Below are 19072 nucleotides of genomic sequence, written 5' to 3'. Positions count from 1 at the left end.
TCCCTGACTCACCCTATGATCACTCGGCTACACATGCCTCTCCCTAATGTCAATATGCCTTGAATATTGCTGTTTTAGTTAGTTATTATTGTCTTATTTTAAACTGGGATATGATTAACACACCGGCCGTCCTACAATCTAAGCTAGATGCCCTCAATCTCAGACAAATTATCAAGGAACCTACCAGGTGCAACCCTAAATCCATAACCATGGGCACCCTCTTAGATATCATCCTGACCAACTTGCCCTCTAAATACACCTCTGATGTCTTCAACCCGGATCTCAGTGATCACTGCCTCATTGCCTGCGTCCATCAAACGACCACCCCTCATCAAACGCTCCCTAAAACACTTCAGCGAGCAGGCCTTTCTAATCGACCTGGCCTGGGTATCCTGGAAGGATATTGACCTCATCCCGTCAGTAGAGGATGCCTGGTTGCTCTTTAAATGTGCCTTCCTCACCATCTTAAATAAGCATGCCCTATTCAAAAAATGTAGAACTAAGAACAGATATAACCCTTGATTTACAACAGACTTGACTGCCCTTGACCAGCACAAAAACATCCTGTGACGTTCCGCATTAGCATCGAATCGCCCCTGCGATATGCAACTTTTCAGGGAAGTCGGGAACCAATATACACAGTCAATTAGGAAAGCTAAGGCTGTGCACTAATTCCAAAAACTTTTGGGACACTGCAAAGTCCATGGAGAATAAGAGCACCTTCTCCCAGCTGCCCACTGCACTGAGACTAGGAAACACTGTCACCACCGATAAATCGACGATAATCGATAAGTTCAATAAGCATTTTGCTACAGCTGACCATGCTTTCCACCTGGCCACCCCTTCCCCGACCAACAGCTCTGCACCCCCTGTAGCAACTTGCCCAAGCCCCCCCCCCCCGCTTCTCCTTCACCCAAATCCAGACAGCTGATGTTCTGAAAGAGCTGCAAAATCTGGATCCCTACAAATCAGCTGGGTTAGACAATCTGAACTCTCTCTTTCCAAAATTATCAGCCGAATTTGTTGCAACCCCTATTACTAGCCTGTTTAACCTCTATTTCATATTGTCTGAGATCCCCAAAGATTGGAAAGCTGCCTCGGTCATCCCCCGCTTCAAAGGGGGAGACACTCTATAGACCCAAACTGTTAGAGATCTATATCCTGCCCTGTCTTTCTCAAATCTTCGAAAGCCAAGTTAACAAACAGATCACCGACCATTTCGAGTCCCACCGTACCGTAACGACATTACCTGTTTCAGAGCCGGGTGTTTGAAACAACGTCACCTGTTTCAGAGCCAGGTGTTTGAAACAACGTCACCTGTTTCAGAGCCGGGTGTTTCAAACAACGTCACCTGTTTCAGAGCCGGGTGTTTGAAACGACGTCACCTGTTTCAGAGCCGGGTGTTTGAAACGACGTTACCTGTTTCAGAGCCGGGTGTTTGAAACGACGTCACCTGTTTCAGAGCCGGGTGTTTGAAACAACGTTACCTGTTTCAGAGCTGGGTGTTTGAAACGACGTTACCTGTTTCAGAGCCGGGTGTTTGAAACGACGTTACCTGTTTCAGAGCCGGGTGTTTCAAACCCAGCTGGAAAATTTTATTTGAACCTCAAAACTTCTCATACCGCAATAACTTGCTCTCCAGGAGCTCATTGGGAGTAAAAGGCGGTGCATTTGAAATCGTAACCCTCGTTGACAGAGAAAAAAAGCAACGTAACTTGAATAAACACACCTTTAAAGAAGTACACCATGCTCAACCATCCGATCAACAAGACACTCTTCTTTAAGAAGTACACCATGCTCAACCATACGATCTACAAGACTCTCTTCTTTAAGAAGTACACCATGCTCAACCATCCGATCAACAAGACACTCTTCTTTAAGAAGTACACTGCTCAACCATCTGATCTACAAGACACTCTTCTTTAAGAAGTACACCATGCTCAACCATCTGATCTACAAGACACTCTTCTTTAAGAAGTACACTGCTCAACCATCTGATCTACAAGACACTCTTCTTTAAGAAGTACACTGCTCAACCATCTGATCTACAAGACACTCTTCTTTAAGAAGTACGCCATGCTCAACCATCCGATCAACAAGACACTCTTCTTTAAGAAGTACACCATGCTCAACCATACGATCTACAAGACACTCTTCTTTAAAGAAGTACACCATGCTCAACCATACGATCTACAAGACACTCTTCTTTAAGAAGTACGCCATGCTCAACCATACGATCTACAAGACACTCTTCTTTAAGAAAAAACACCACCGCTTTATTCATCCGCGACTCATAAGCAACATTTTCATATCCCACCTTCTCTCCTACGGCGACCAGAAACTCCTCCACAGTGACAGTAGCTCCAGTAACACACCTGAGGCCGTGCCGAAGCGACGGGGACAGCGTCCCCATGTGGGTCGCCATCCCCACGAAAACCAAGGGCAATTCCAACAAGAAATACAATATACCTAATTCTATAACATTTTTATTTAAACATGCTTAGAAAAAGGAAAAACACCAACACAAGGAAATAAAAAGAAAACACAAGCGGTCTAACTCCAGACGCATGAGGGGAAGGAGGGGATCTCAGGGGGGGGGGGGCTCTCTCTCTCTGGGAAAACTGTGGGGAGGACTCTGGGACGGCCGGTTAGAATACGGCCTGGAATCAAACCAGGGTCTGTGGTGACCCGTCTAGCACTGAGATGCAGTGCCTCCGACCGCTGCCCCACTCGGGAGCCTTTACATTACAACATGAAGATTTCATCTGGTGGTGTTTTCCCCTGCAGTGTTTTTGGGGGGCTAGTTTGTAGCACACCTACTTTACAACTGTGTGTGTGTGTGTGTGTGTGTGTGTGTGTGTGTGTGTGTGTGTGTGTGTGTGTGCGTGTGTGCGTGTGACATGCAGTGTTGGGCCTGCAGCGGCAGTATGGAGACAATGGGATTAGCCCTGCCTACTGACACTAATCCCACTGCAGTGAAGGTTTTACAGGGCTGTATCCACTCAGCACACACACTCTCTCTCTCTGTCTCTCTCTCTCTCTGTGTCACGCACTGTCAGGCCAGGGTGTGACATGGGTGAATTATGTGTTTTTCTTGTCTAGGGGTTTTGTAGATTGATGGGGTTGTGTCTAGTATAGTAGTCTAGGTAAGTCTATGGTTGCCTAGAGTGGTTCTCAATCAGAGGCAGGTGTTTATCGTTGTCTCTGATTGGGAACCATATTTAGGCAGCCATCTTCTTTGGGTATTTTGTGGGTGATTGTTACTGTCTCTGTGTTTTGCACCAGTTAGGACTGTAGTCGGTTTTCACGGTACGTTTTTGTAAATTGTTCGTATTTTCATCTTTCGTTAAAGATGTTTATATTTATTTACCACGCTGCATTTTGGTCCTCCTCTCTTTCACCAGAAGAAAACCGTAACACTCTGTCTCTCAATTCAAGGGGCTTTATTGGCATGGGAAATGTGTTAACATTGCCAAAGCAAGTGAGGTAGATAATATACAAGAGTGAAATAAACAATAAAAATTGACAGTAAACATTACACATACAGAAGTTTCAAAACAATAAAGACATTACAAATGTCATTATATATGTACAGTGTTGTAACAATGTACACAAGGGAAAATAAATAAGCATAAATAAATGTTTGTTCACTGGTTGCCTTTTTCTTGTGGCAACAGGTCACAAATCTTGCTGCTGTGATGGCACACTGGAATTTCACCCAGTAGATATGGGAGTTTATCAAAATTGGATTTGTTTTTGAATTCTTTGTGGATCTGTGTAATCTGAGGGAAATATGTCTCTCTAATATGGTCATACATTGGACAGGAGGTTAGGAAGTGCCGCTCAGTTTCCACCTCATTTTGTGGGCAGTGTGCACATAGCCTGTCTTCTCTTGAGAGCCAGGTCTGTCTACGGTGGCCTTTCTCAATAGCAAGGCTATGCTCACTAAGTCTGTACATAGTCAAAGCTTTCCTTAAGTTTGGGTCAGTCACAGTGGACAGGTATTCTGCCACTGTGTACTGTCTGTTTGGGGCCAAATAGCATTCTAGTTTGCTCTGTTTTTTTGTTAATTACTTGACACATTGGAAAGAATTATCTTTTTGTTTTCTCATGATTTGGTTGGGTCTAATTGTGCTGCTGTCCTGGGGCTCTGTGGGGTGTGTTTGTGTTTGTGAACAGAGCCCCAGGACGAGCTTGCTTAGGGGACTCTTCTCCAGGTTCATCTCTCTCTCTAGATGATGGCTTTGTTATGGAAGGTTTGGGAATAACTTCCTTTTAGGTGGTTGTAGAATTTAACAGCTCTTTTCTGGATTTTGATAATTAGTGGGTATCGGCCTAATTCTGCTCTGCATGCATTATTTGGTGTTCTATGTTGTACACGGAGGATATTTTTGCAGAATTCTGCATGCCGAGTCTCAATTTGGTGTTTGTCCCATTTTGTGAAGTCTTGGTTGGTGAGCGGACCCCAGACCTCACAACCGTAAAGGGCAATCTATGACTGATTCAAGTATTTTTAGCCAGATCCTAATTGGTATGTTGAAATGTGTTATTTTTGATGGCATAGAATGCCCTTCTTGCCTTGTCTCTCAGATCGTTCACAGCTTTGTGGAAGTTACCTGTGGCGCTGATGTTTAGGCCAAGGTATGTATAGTTTTTTGTGTGCTCTAGGGCAACAGTGTCTAGATGGAATATGTATTTGTGGTCCTGGCGACTGGACCTTTTTTGGAACACCATTATTTTGGTCTTACTGAGATTTACTGTCAGGGCCCAGGTCTGACAGAATCTGTGCAGAAGATCTAGGTGCTGCTGTAGGCCCTCCTTGGTTGGTGACAGAAGCACCAGATCATCAGCAAACAGTAGACATTTGACTTTGGATTCTAGTATGGTGAGGCCGGGTGCTGCAGACTGTTCTAGTGCCCGCGCCAATTCGTTGATGTATATGTTGAAGAGGGTGGGGCCCGAACATTCTGTTAAAAATCGCGCAACATTTCAGCGTCCTGCTACACATGCCAGGAATATAGTATATGCATATGATTAGTATGTGTGGATAGAAAACACTCTGAAGTTTCTAAAACTGGTTAAATCACGGCTGTGACTATAACAGAGCGTGTGTTTCATCGAAAAGCGCAAGAAAAACTGGTCACTGAAAGCTGAAAAAAGTATCCATGCGCCACTTTCATGTATTGCTTAAAGGACACCAAATTAAATATGGACACGGATGCAATTCCTACAGCTTCCGCACGATGTCGCCAAAAACGTCATTTTCATTGACAAAAATCCTTTGAGACATGACCAATAGATCCGTCATTCCATCCAGCCTACAACAATCGATTTTGGAAGATTGAAAAATGGACATTGTTTTCTTGAGTAGCTGCTATTGAATACAGATCGCCCAGTGATCAATTTGATCGCTTATTAACGTTTACAAATACCTAAAGTTGGGTTACAAAAGTAGGTTGAAGTGTTTTGTCAAAGAATATAGGCAACTTATATAATTTTTAAAAATGACGTTGCTGTTGGAAGAGAGCTTTTTTCCTGAACCAGACAGGCTATACAAATGGATATTTTGGGCATACATGGACGGATTTAATCGGGAAAAATACCAATTTGTGAGGTTTATGGAACATATAGGAGTGCCAACAAAGAATATCATCAAAGGTAATGAATGTTTTATATTTTATTTCTGCGTTTTTGTGTAGCGCCGGCTACGCTAATTCTTTTGTTTACGTCCCCTTCAGGTATATTGGGGTGTTGCATGCTATCAGATAATAGCTTCTCATGCTTTTGCCGAAAAGCATTTTAAAAATCTGACTTGTTGGCTAGATTCACAATGAGTGTAGCTTTAATTCAATACCCTGCATGTGTATTTTAATGAACGTTTCAGTTTTAACGAGTACATTTAGCATTTAGCGTAGCGCATTTGCATTTCCAGGTGCCTAGTTGAGACGTCTGCGTCTCAAGTAGGATCAAGAGGTTTTAAGCTGCATCCATGTCTCACCCCATGACCCTGTGTGAAGAAATGTGTTTTTTGCCAATTTTAACAGCACACTTATTGTTTGTGTACATGGATTTTATAATGTCGTATGTTTTACCCCCAACACAACTTTCCATCAATTTGTATAGCAGACCCTCATGCCAAATTGAGTCAAAGGCTTTTTTGAAATCAACAAAGCATGAGAAGACTTTGTCTTTGTTTTGGTTTGTTTGGTTGTCAATTAGGGTGTGCAGGGTGAATACGTGGTCTGTTGTACGGTAATTTGGTAAAAATCCAATTTGACATTTGCTCAGTACATTGTTTTCATTGTACGAGTCTGCTGTTAATGATAATGCAGAGGATTTTCCCAAGGTTACTGTTGATGCATATTCCACGGTAGTTATTGGGGTCAAATTTGTCTCCACTTTTGTGGATTGGGGTGACCAGTCCTTGGTTCCAAATATTGGGGAAGATGCCAGAGCTAAGGATGATGTTAAAGAGTTTTAGTATAGCCAATTGGAATTTGTTGTCTGTATATTTGATCATTTCATTGAGGATACCATCAACACCACAGACCTTTTTGGGTTGGAGGGTTTTTATTTTGTCCTGTAGCTCGTTCAATGTAATTGGAGAATCCAGTGGGTTCTGGTAGTCTTTAATAGTTGATTCTAAGATTTGTATTTCATCATGTATATGTTTTTTTTCTCTCTCTCTCTCTCTCTCTCTCACTCACTCACTCACTCACTCACTCACTCACTCACTCACTCACTCACTCACTCACTCACTCACTCACTCACTCATTCACTCACTCACTCACTCACACACACACACACACACAGGACAGAGACTGCCACACATAAAAAGAGAGACACACAGACAACAGATACCACACACACTTTCAGCCATGTATTTGTGGCACTATGTCATAAGGGCATCTTACCACTGTAACCACGCCCACTGCTCAGCTTGTGGGTGATGTAGTAACCACGCCCACTGCTCAGCTTGTGGTTGATGTGGTAACCACGCCTGCTCAGCTTGTGGGTGATGTGGTAACCACGCCCACTGCTCAGCTTGTGGGTGATGTAGTAACCACGCCCACTGCTCAGCTTGTGGGTGATGTAGTAACCACGCCCACTGCTCATCTTGTGGGTGATGTGGTAACCACGCCCACTGTTCAGCTTGTGGTTGATGTGGTAACCACGCCCACTGTTCAGCTTGTGGATGATGATGTAACCACGCCCACTGCTCAGCTTGTGGTTGATGTGGTAACCATGCCCACTGTTCAGCTTGTGGGTGATGTGGTAACCACGCCCACTGCTCAGCTTGTGGTTGATGTGGTAACCACGCCCACTGCTCCGCTTGTGGGTGATGTAGTAACCACGCCCACTGCTCATCTTGTGGGTGATGTGGTAACCACGCCCACTGCTCCGCTTGTGGGTGATGTGGTAACCACGCCCACTGCTCATCTTGTGGGTGATGTGGTAACCACGCCCACTGCTCATCTTGTGGGTGATGTGGTAACCACGCCCACTGCTCCGCTTGTGGGTGATGTAGTAACCACGCCCACTGCTCAGCTTGTGGGTGATGATGTAACCACGCCCACTGTTCAGCTTGTGGTTGATGTGGTAACCACGCCCACTGCTCAGCTTGTGGGTGATGATGTAACCACGCCCACTGCTCATCTTGTGGGTGATGTGGAACCACGGCCACTGCTCAGCTTGTGGGTGATGTGGTAACCACGCCCACTGCTCAGCTTGTGGGTGATGTAGTAACCACGCTCACTGCTCAGCTTGTGGTTGATGTGGTAACCATGCCCACTGTTCAGCTTGTGGTTGATGTAGTAACCACGCCCACTGTTCAGCTTGTGGGTGATGTAGTAACCACGCTCACTGTTCAGCTTGTGGTTGATGTGGTAACCATGCCCACTGTTCAGCTTGTGGGTGATATGGTAACCACGCCCACTGTTCAGCTTGTGGTTGATGTGGTAACCATGCCCACTGTTCAGCTTGTGGGTGATGTGGTAACCATGCCCACTGTTCAGCTTGTGGGTGATGTGGTAACCACGCTCACTGTTCAGCTTGTGGTTGATGTGGTAACCATGCCCACTGTTCAGCTTGTGGGTGATGTGGTAACCACGCTCACTGTTCAGCTTGTGGTTGATGTGGTAACCACGCCTGCTCAGCTTGTGGGTGATGTGGTAACCACGCCCACTGTTCAGCTTGTGGTTGATGTGGTAACCACGCTCACTGTTCAGCTTGTGGTTGATGTGGTAACCACGCCTGCTCAGCTTGTGGGTGATGTGGTAACCACGCCCACTGCTCAGCTTGTGGTTGATGTGGTAACCATGCCCACTGTTCAGCTTGTGGGTGATGTGGTAACCATGCCCACTGTTCAGCTTGTGGGTGATGTGGTAACCACGCTCACTGCTCAGCTTGTGGGTGATGATGTAACCGTGTAAATAGTGTAACAGTTCAACCTAGCTGTGTCCTGTACCAGGAGAAGGTTGACATCACTGATCACAATAAGGCCATCTAACAGGGAATTAAGATACATTATTGAACAGCCTATTGCTTATTAATGTCAAACAAAACACACTCGTAATTTTGTCTTAAGAGTTGGGTTTGGGTCTGGGTTTGAGGTAAGCGTCTATAGAATGTTTTGTAATAAACATGTGTTGCTGGTTTAGGTTGAGCGTCTATAGAATGTTTTGTAATAAACATGTGTTGCTGGTTTAGGTTGAGCGTCTATAGAATGTGTTGCTGGTTTAGGTTGAGCGTCTATAGAATGTGTTGCTGGTTTAGGTTGAGAGTCTATAGAATGTGTTGCTGGTTTAGGTTAAGCGTCTATAGAATGTTTTGTAATAAACGTGTTGCTGGTTTAGGTTGAGAGTCTATAGAATGTGTTGCTGGTTTAGGTTGAGCATCTATAGAATATGTTGCTGTTTAGGTTGAGCGTCTATAAAATGTGTTGCTGGTTTAGGTTGAGCATCTATAGAATGTTTTGTAATAAACATGTGTTGCTGGTTTAGGTTGAACGTCTATAGAATGTGTTGCTGGTTTAGGTTGAGCGTCTATAGAATGTTTTGTAATAAACATGTGTTGCTGGTTTAGGTTGAGCGTCTATAGAATGTGTTGCTGGTTTAGGTTGAGCGTCTATAGAATGTTTTGTAATAAACATGTGTTGCTGGTTTAGGTTGAACGTCTATAGAATGTGTTGCTGGTTTAGGTTGAGCGTCTATAGAATGTTTTGTAATAAACATGTGTTGCTGGTTTAGGTTGAGCGTCTATAGAATGTGTTGCTGGTTTAGGTTGAGCGTCTATAAAATGTGTTGCTGGTTTAGGTTAAGCGTCTATAGAATGTTTTGTAATAAACATGTGTTGCTGTTTTAGGTTGAGCGTCTATAGTGGTATGCCATATTTCAAACATCATGTAGTTATTTAACCTCTTATAAAACCCCAGGAGATCTCCACTAATCTACATTCTCCATTTCCAGCATGTTTGATTAATTCAATCTGGGAGCATTACCAAACCGTGTTAACAAACTGTGGTTGCGTCTGAAATGAATATTTGGGCATCTTGACTAGGGCCACTATGGTTCCGGTCAAAAGTATTGCACTATATATATATACAGGGAATATAGATAGGATGCCATTTCAATTGCAGCCTGTGTTTCAAGAACGTTAACATGGTAGGATGGCCGTAGTAGCTCTAATTTAGCACTTTTTTATCCCGTTCGGGTGGTTCTATTCTCGAAGCCGAGAATCTTCAGCCTATAAGAGTAGAAGACTAATGTGTGTTTCCATAGTTACCGGTGTCGAGTGCTCTAATGAGCCAGTGAAATGTATGCCACCTTTACTGCTCTTTGGAAAGTGAGAATGGCAGTGAGACTCTACTCAAAATGTTAAAATAGGATCTCATTTCCAACTGTTTCCAATGTATTTCTGTGACCAATTTATGAAAATCCCTTCCAAAAAAACGAACAATTGCCCTCATTAGGAGGCATTTGATCCATTGTTTTTCGCATGTTTTTGTTGGTGGTCCATTCCACTCTTTGATGTCATGTACATTTTACACAGTACGACTAACCTCCCTTTTTAAGATCCTTAGCTAAGGAACCGAGTACTGAGTAATTACTTGGTTCTGTCAGAAGTTTGTTAATAACCCATTTAAGCACTCTCCTTTTTGTTGGCGGCCCAACTTTTTTTTTGCATGTGTATCAGTGACACAAAGCAATCGTTTGTTGTTTTATCTTTTAGCTAAGATTCATAGCTAAAGAGCTACATGGGTTTATCAGTTCTGTCAGAAGGTGGGGTTTAAAGGGCTGGTTAGTGGTGATTATGACCTCACCAGTGGAGGCTGCTGATGGGAGGACGGTCATAGTAACGGCTGGGATGGAGTCAATGGAATGGTTTCGAAATTCAACCACATGGAAACAATATATTTGATACCATTCCATTCACTTCATTCCAGACATATTTATGAGCCATCCTCCCCTCAGGAGTCTATAAAGGACCTCACGCTACCCCCCTAGACCTTTCGTGTTGCCAGTGTTCTAGTGAAGGAGGAAGACTGTTCATGTTGCCAGTGTTCTAGTGAAGGAGGAAGACTGTTCATGTTGCCAGTGTTCTAGTGAAGGAGAAAGAATGTTCAAGTTGCCAGTGTTCTAGTGAAGGAGAAAGACTGTTCATGTTGCCAGTGTTCTAGTGAAGGAGGAAGACTGTTCATGTTGCCAGTGTTCTAGTGAAGGAGGAAGACTGTTCATGTTGCCAGTGTTCTAGTGAAGGAGGAAGACTGTTCATGTTGCCAGTATTCTAGTGAAGGAGAAAGACTGTTAATATTGTCAGTGTTCTAGTGAAGGAGGAAGACTGTTCATGTTGTCAGTGTTCTAGTGAAGGAGGAAGACTGTTCATGTTGCCAGTGTTCTAGTGAAGGAGGAAGACTGTTCATGTTGCCAGTGTTCTAGTGAAGGAGGAAGACTGTTCATGTTGCCAGTGTTCTAGTGAAGGAGGAAGATTGTTCATGTTGCCAGTGTTCTAGTGAAGGAGGAAGACTGTTCATGTTGCCAGTGTTCTAGTGAAGGAGGAAGACTGTTCATGTTGCCAGTGTTCTAGTGAAGGAGGAAGACTGTTCATGTTGTCAGTGTTCTAGTGAAGGAGGAAGACTGTTCATGTTGCCAGTGTTCTAGTGAAGGAGGAAGACTGTTCATGTTGCCAGTGTTCTAGTGAAGGAGGAAGACTGTTCATGTTGCCAGTGTTCTAGTGAAGGAGGAAGACTGTTCATGTTGCCAATGTTCTAGTGAAGGAGGAAGACTGTTCATGTTGCCAGTGTTCTAGTGAAGGAGGAAGACTGTTCATGTTGCCAGTGTTCTAGTGAAGGAGGAAGACTGTTCATGTTGCCAGTGTTCTAGTGAAGGAGGAAGACTGTTCATGTTGCCAGTGTTCTAGTGAAGGAGGAAGACTGTTCATGTTGTCAGTGTTCTAGTGAAGGAGGAAGACTGTTCATGTTGCCAGTGTTCTAGTGAAGGAGGAAGACTGTTCATGTTGCCAGTGTTCTAGTGAAGGAGGAAGACTGTTCATGTTGTCAGTGTTCTAGTGAAGGAGGAAGACTGTTCATGTTGCCAGTGTTCTAGTGAAGGAGGAAGACTGTTCATGTTGCCAGTGTTCTAGTGAAGGAGGAAGACTGTTCATGTTGTCAGTGTTCTAGTGAAGGAGGAAGACTGTTCATGTTGTCAGTGTTCTAGTGAAGGAGGAAGACTGTTCATGTTGTCAGTGTTCTAGTGAAGGAGGAAGACTGTTCATGTTGCCAGTGTCCTAGTGAAGGAGGAAGACTGTTCATGTTGTCAGTGTTCTAGTGAAGGAGGAAGACTGTTCATGTTGTCAGTGTTCTAGTGAAGGAGGAAGACTGTTCATGTTGCCAGTGTCCTAGTGAAGGAGGAAGACTGTTCATGTTGTCAGTGTTCTAGTGAAGGAGGAAGACTGTTCATGTTGCCAGTGTTCTAGTGAAGGAGGAAGACTGTTCATGTTGCCAGTGTTCTAGTGAAGGAGAAAGACTGTTCATGTTCCCAGTGTTCTAGTGAAGGAGGAAGACTGTTCATGTTGCCAATGTTCTAGTGAAGGAGAAAGACTGTTCATGTTGCCAGTGTTCTAGTGAAGGAGAAACGCCAAAGAACTCTGCTGGCACTACTGCTGTTGACACTAAACACAACGCACAGAGAGGTAGGAAAGTTCCAAAACAGGTACAGACGGTATACAGACTATACAGGCCAGCAATCAGCCTGTGGAGAGACAGGGATTTCTGACTGATTCTTAAGAGTATGACCATGGAAAGATAAATACCATAAAGAGGTCAGTTGTCCTGTGAATGAGACATTTATCGGCCAGTCGGCAAATGGGATGGATTTTACACCTGCGCTTAATCTCTTTCTATGGAGGTCAATATTGGGTTTAGTTAAAGGAACTCCTTTTCATACGGTGGCCCCAGAGGGACAGTGAACGTCTAAAGTCAGGGGTTTGAAACCAGAGGTGTTAAACCCGTCTGAACCTGTTACCGCTGGGTCTGAGAGCCACGTCGTAAATCCGTCAACCAGACTTCTATCTCCAACATCAGTGTCAATCTGCTCCAACATCCAACATATTGGCCTCCCCTCGCTTAAATCAAGATTTACTATACTTTTACGACCGGGGCCCATCTGGGCATGGACACAAGCACGGACACACACAGGGGGGGGGGGGGGGGGGGGGTCGCGCACACACACACACACACACACACACACACAATGAGCGGGAGAAGCCACAGAGAGCAAATATGGCCTGATCAATGTAACAGGTGGTCTATCACGAATAGAATCCGATCCAGTCAAGTGTAGACATTGGGTAGACAATGATCGTCGTCAATATACAATATAGATGATATCTGACTAATAACTATTCTAATAATTAATCTCTCTGCAATCATGTTTTATATAAGTTCTTCCCCTTCATGGAAGAAAAGCAACACGTCATGTGGCCTATTGTTTAATTTCTGCAGCATTTCCACGCATATCTCTGACAACAATAGATATTCTACTGTCCCTATGCATCCCAAATGGCTGTCTATTCCCTATCTAGTACACTAGGGCACTTGTGAAAAAGTAGTGCACTATATCTGGAACAGCCTGGATGGGGCAGGACACAGACCCTTTGTTCTGGTTTTGGTTATTTCTTCTGTCTTTTCTTAGAGCTTCTTATTTCAAGACGACTGTCTGTGAGTCTCTGAGACAGGAGCAAGAGGAGGCGAGATATATGTACAAGGGGAACTGGAACAGACACGGAAGGGTCTATGCTTTCTGCAATTTCTCCCCGTCTTCCCCCATCCTCCCCCGTCTCCCCTCTACCCCCGTCTCCCCATCTCCTCTCATCTCCCCTCTCCCCGTCTTCCCCCATCCTCCCCCGTCTCCCCTCTACCCCCGTCTCCCCATCTCCTCTCATCTCCCCTCTCCCCGTCTTCCCCCATCCTCCCCCGTCTCCCCTCTACCCCCGTCTCCCCATCTCCTCTCATCTCCCCTCTCCCCGTCTTCCCCCATCCTCCCCCGTCTCCCCTCTACCCCCGTCTCTCCATCTCCTCTCATCTCCCCTCTCCCCGTCTTCCCCCATCCTCCCCCGTCTCCCCTCTACCCCCGTCTCCCCATCTCCTCTCATCTCCCCTCTCCCCGTCTTCCCCCATCCTCCCCCGTCTCCCCTCTACCCCCGTCTCCCCATCTCCTCTCATCTCCCCTCTCCCCGTCTTCCCCCATCCTCCCCCGTCTCCCCTCTACCCCCGTCTCCCCATCTCCTCTCATCTCCCCTCTCCCCGTCTTCCCCCATCCTCCCCCGTCTCCCCTCTACCCCCGTCTCCCCATCTCCACTCATCTCCCCTCTCCCCACTCATCTCCCCTCTCCCCCTGTCTCCCCTCTCCCCATCTCCCCTCTTCTCCCCTCTTCTCTCCTCTCCCCCCTCATCTTCCCTCTCCCCCTCATCTCCCCTCTCCCCCTGTCTCCCCTCTTTCCCACTCATCTCCCCTCTTCTCCCCTCATCTCCTCTCTACCCCCTCATCTCCACTCTCTCCTCCTCTCCCCTCATCTCTCCTCTCCCCCTCATCTCCCTTCTCCCCTCTTCTCCCCTCTTCTCCCCTCTTCTCCCCTCTTCTCCCCTCATCTCCCCTCTCCCCCTCATCTCCCCTCTCCCCCTCGTCTCCCCTCTACTCCCCTCTACTCCCCCTCTACTCCCCTTCTACTGCAAGCCAACAGAAGACCAGAGGAAGTCCACCAGGAACTGAGGTCTGGTTAGAGAGAAACCCTGCTGTGATGATGGGAAGAGGTGGTGTGTTTGTGTGTGTGTCCTTGATGGAAAGGAGAACTTTGATCGGAGGTCTCAATCCATACAGGAACAATAGAAAACTCTCTCTCTCTTTCTCTCTCTCTCTCTCTCTTTCTTTTTCTCTCTCGCTCACTCTCTTTTTCCTCTCTCTCTCTTTCTCTCTCCCTCTCATTCTCTATTTCTCTCTCTCTTTCTCTCTCTCTCTCTCTTTCTCTCTCATTCTCTATTTCTCGCTCTTTTTTCTCTCTCTCTCTCTTTCTCCCTCTCTCTCTTTCTCTATTTCTCTCTCTCTCTCTTTTTCTCTTTCTCTCTCTTTCTCCCTCTCTCTCATTCTCTATTTCTCTATCTCTCTCTTTTTCTCTTTCTTTCTCCCTCTCTCTCTTTCTCTCTCATTCTCTATTTCTCTCTCTCTTTTTCTCTTTCTCCCTCTCTCTCTTTCTCTCTTATTCTCTATTTCTCTTTCTCTCTCATTCTCTATTTCTCTCTCTCTCTCTCTACATAGAATACTAGAGTCTGTGGTTTGGTGGTGGAGGTCCAGATAGAGCCTTGGCATGAACACCGGGTTTATTTTGGTTCCAATTGCTATCGTCAAGTTGCGTAACACTGTAATGATAGAATACTGTGTCCGTACATGTAATTACAAACAGAATGCAATAGAACAAGACAGAACATGTGTTGAAAGGTAATCTACATCTCCCCTTTGATGGTGTTTGTTAGGGTGGACATACAGGCATTTCCGAGGAAGTGTCTGGGATCTTATAAAGCATGTCATAACAGTTATTCAATACAAATACACAACTAATACCTACATGAAACAATGATGAGCTGGTAACCGTGGTAACAGACAGAACCCCATAGGCCATGGTAACAGACAGAACCCCATAGGCCGTGGTAACAGACAGAACCCCATAGGCCGTGGTAACAGACAGAACCCCATAGGCCATGGTAACAGACAGAACCCCATAGGCCATGGTAACAGACAGAACCCCATAGGCCATGGTAACAGACAGAACCCCATAGGCCATGGTAACAGACAGAACCCCATAGGCCGTGGTAACAGACCCTGACAATAATATAATAAACTGTATCTCATATGGTACCCTATTCCTTACGTAGTGCACTAGTTTTGGCCAGAGTCCTATGGGCCCTCCCTGGCTCCATATGGGCTCCCTCTGGTCAAAAGTAGTGCACTACGTAAGAAATAGGATGCCATTTGGTACGTAATCTACATAATAAACCATATCTGGCCTCGGGGATTGTTTCAGCTGCCTAGCAGACTCTAGCGGGACAATTTACTGTTATCAGTTGGGCTCACTTGTTAAACCTTCCCCTATAAGCTGTCACACTTTTTATGCCATTTTTATGTGGGCTGGATTGGAGACATATGGCCAGAGAGGCAGATAAGAGAGGGTGATATTTGCCACAGGAGAACATAATGACCATTATACAACAGAGCTCGCTATAAAGACTGCAAACCATAGTCACAGTAATGGTCAACAACACCATATTGTTGGAGGGAAGGGGGAGAGGGGGGGGGGGGTATAACTAGAAAACACAAATCAACATAGCATTAAACAGGTTGCTACAGCGGAGACAACGTGGAATAGGTTAGACACGTAAAATCAACTGTGCAGGAAAGACACTTTTGAGGGAACCACACTATTATATACAGCCAAATGTATCATTATAGGAAACGGTAGATGAACCATAGCCTATATTGTGATGAAAAAGACGGTCATGGATATCAGAGTTAGGCAAATAGACACAGAGAGAGAGAGAGAGAGAGATTGTCATGACACCCACGCGTTCTGAGCTTTGAGTTTTGTGTGTCTTTACAGGCCAGACAGGTGTGTCAATAGATCATGTGCAGAGAGGGAATTCAAATTCGCCATGTCTTGGCTCCCTGTAAACACTATCTACACAAATACTGTGTGCTCACCATTATCAGTACTCTCTGCAACACACACACACACACACACACAGCTACTGTCTGAAAGAGAAGAGAATAGATTGAACGTAAACAGTAAAGAGATCAAACAGAAGAAAAATAGAATGTTGGTATACTGCCTCATAGAAAAGACTATTGTACAAATCGAATCCTATCAATTCAAACTTCAAACTAAAATTCAAGAATCCAAAACTAAAACTTTCTGATTGATATTGCAAGAAATCCCTTTTTGTTGAAAAAGTAGCTGCTGAAAATGGAAAATATGAGGACCTCTGAAAGCCTTTATAGTTTTGGTTATTGGTTTACTATTACATCTATTGAAACCTCACAGTCAGCTAGTTTCCACACAGAGCATTTTACTCTTAAACCAGTTTGAAAAACCCCTGTGAGAGCATTTTACTCTTAAACCAGTTTGAAAATCCTCTGTGAGAGCATTTTTACTCTTAAACCAGTTTGAAAAACCTCTGTGGGAGCATTTTTTTACTCTTAAACCAGTTTGAAAAACCTCTGTGAGAGCATTTTTACTCTTAAACCAGTTTGAAAAACCTCTGTGAGAGCATTTTTACTCTTAAACCAGTTTGAAAAACGCCTCTGAGAGCATTTTACTCTTAAACCGGTTTGAAAAACCCCTGTGAGAACATTTGACTCTTAAACCGGTTTGAAAAACCCCTGTGAGAGCATTTTACTCTTAAACCAGTTTGAAAAACCCCTGTGAGAGCATTTTACTCTTAAACCGGTTTGAAAACCCCCTGTGAGAGCATTTTACTCTTAAACCAGTTTGAAAAACCCCTGTGAGAACATTTGACTCTTAAACCGGTTTGAAAACCCCCTGTGAGAGCATTTTACTCTTAAACCAGTTTGAAAAACCCCTGTGAGAACATTTTACTCTTAAACCAGTTTGAAAAACCCCCGTGAGAACATTTTACTCTTAAACCGGTTTGAAAAAACCCTGTGAGAACATTTTACTCTTAAACCAGTTTGAAAAACCCCCGTGAGAACATTTTACTCTTAAACCAGTTTGAAAAACCCCTGTGAGAACATTTTACTCTTAAACCAGTTTGAAAAACCCCCGTGAGAACATTTTACTCTTAAACCGGTTTGAAAAAACCCTGTGAGAACATTTTACTCTTAAACCAGTTTGAAAAACCCCCGTGAGAACATTTTACTCTTAAACCAGTTTGAAAAACCCCCGTGAGAACATTTTACTCTTAAACCAGTTTGAAAAACCTCTGTGAGAGCATTTTACTCTTAAACCAGTTTGAAAAACCCTCGTGAGAGCATTTTACTCTTAAACCAGTTTGAAAAACCCCCGTGAGAGCATAATGAGCTGTTATAAAATACAAAGCAGGAACAACAGCGGCTTTCTTTCTCCTTTAGGATATAATAGCACCATTAGAGATTATAGGCTGCTTTCTTTGTGTTTCCATAACTGTGGAGGCTGGAGGAAGGTTGGGGTCTTTCTTCATTATAAAACTAACTTGGTCAGTGAGAATAGTATGAAGAATGTGTGTGTGTGTGTGTGTGTGTGTGTGCATGTGTGTGTGTGTGTGTGTGTGTGTGTGTGTGTGTGTGCGCGCGCGTGCATGCGTGTGTATGTGTGTGTGTGTGCGCGCATGCGTGTGCGCGCGTGCATGTGTGTGTGTGTGTGTGTGTGTGTGTGTGTGTGTGTGTGTGTGTGTGTGTGTGTGTGTGTGTGTGTGCATGCATGCAAAGTGTGCCACAGAGATTTTGTTGGAATAATTATTAATCACGCTACATCATTATAACGCAATTAACGTTTACATGCCCATACTTTTTCAACCCATTATTACCAACTGTGCCAAATGTTAATAGGTTTAAATGAAAGAGATAACCTCCCCTAACCGTGAACAGGCCATGGAAGTCAGTCTCCATCTCCCGCCAGATGGTTAATGGGGAAAGCCATGAGCGCATCGCGGTGGACCAATCAGATGATCACAAACATCTATGGCTATTGGCAAAACATCGACTACAATTAATAGTCGGACAAGTGTTGAAAGCAGCCTCTAGACTAGATACACTCCGAAGTATCCTCCGTGTGCGCACGCATACGAGCATGCTCAAACGCACGTAAACACGCACGTACACACTTCAGTTTGTTATATAACACGAGGCATTTTCTCACATTATTTAAGACTACGTTATTTTGTTTTGATTATGCTTATTTCAAGAATGTATAATACGCTTCGAATAACAAATATTTTGGCACTAGCTTTGCACTCTTATTTCTGCATTCTTGGCTTCTTGCAAAGGGGACTTTTTTTTTTTAAATGGCGAGGCTTATGTTGTATGTGTATAATAGGCCTATATTATAAATATATAAATAATATTACTTAACGTAGCCTAGATGTTTTTTTTATGGTTGTTCAGTAATGTTTTATGTGTAGGCCTAATTTGCTATAACAAAAATGACTTAGTCTACATTTTGGGATGCGTGCCAAGTGAAATAATGACTTGGCAATTTGGAAAAGGAGCACTTAGGAATTATAATTATATTATTCTTCATGTATTTCGGCGTCACCCTTGAATTTTGCATTTAGGCCATCTCATGTCTGCGGTGAGGTATTAGTCCATTAGTCCTATCCTACCGTGGGAGAGTCGGTTGTAAAAGGGCATTGAGGAATAAACCAATTTTACGGGTGCTGAAGACATGGAGAGAGAGAGAGAGACAGAGAGAGACGGAGAGAGAGACAGAGAGAGACGGAGAGAGAGACAGAGAGAGAGAGAGAGAGAGAGAGAGACAGAGAGAGACGGAGAGAGAGACAGAGAGAGAGAGAGAGAGAGAGAGAGAGAGAGAG

The sequence above is a fragment of the Oncorhynchus mykiss genome, chromosome 4 (assembly GCF_057628025.1).
Source record: "Oncorhynchus mykiss isolate SJ-2025 chromosome 4, ASM5762802v1, whole genome shotgun sequence".
Taxonomy (NCBI): domain Eukaryota; kingdom Metazoa; phylum Chordata; class Actinopteri; order Salmoniformes; family Salmonidae; genus Oncorhynchus; species Oncorhynchus mykiss.
Note: the sequence above shows the minus strand (reverse complement) of the source record.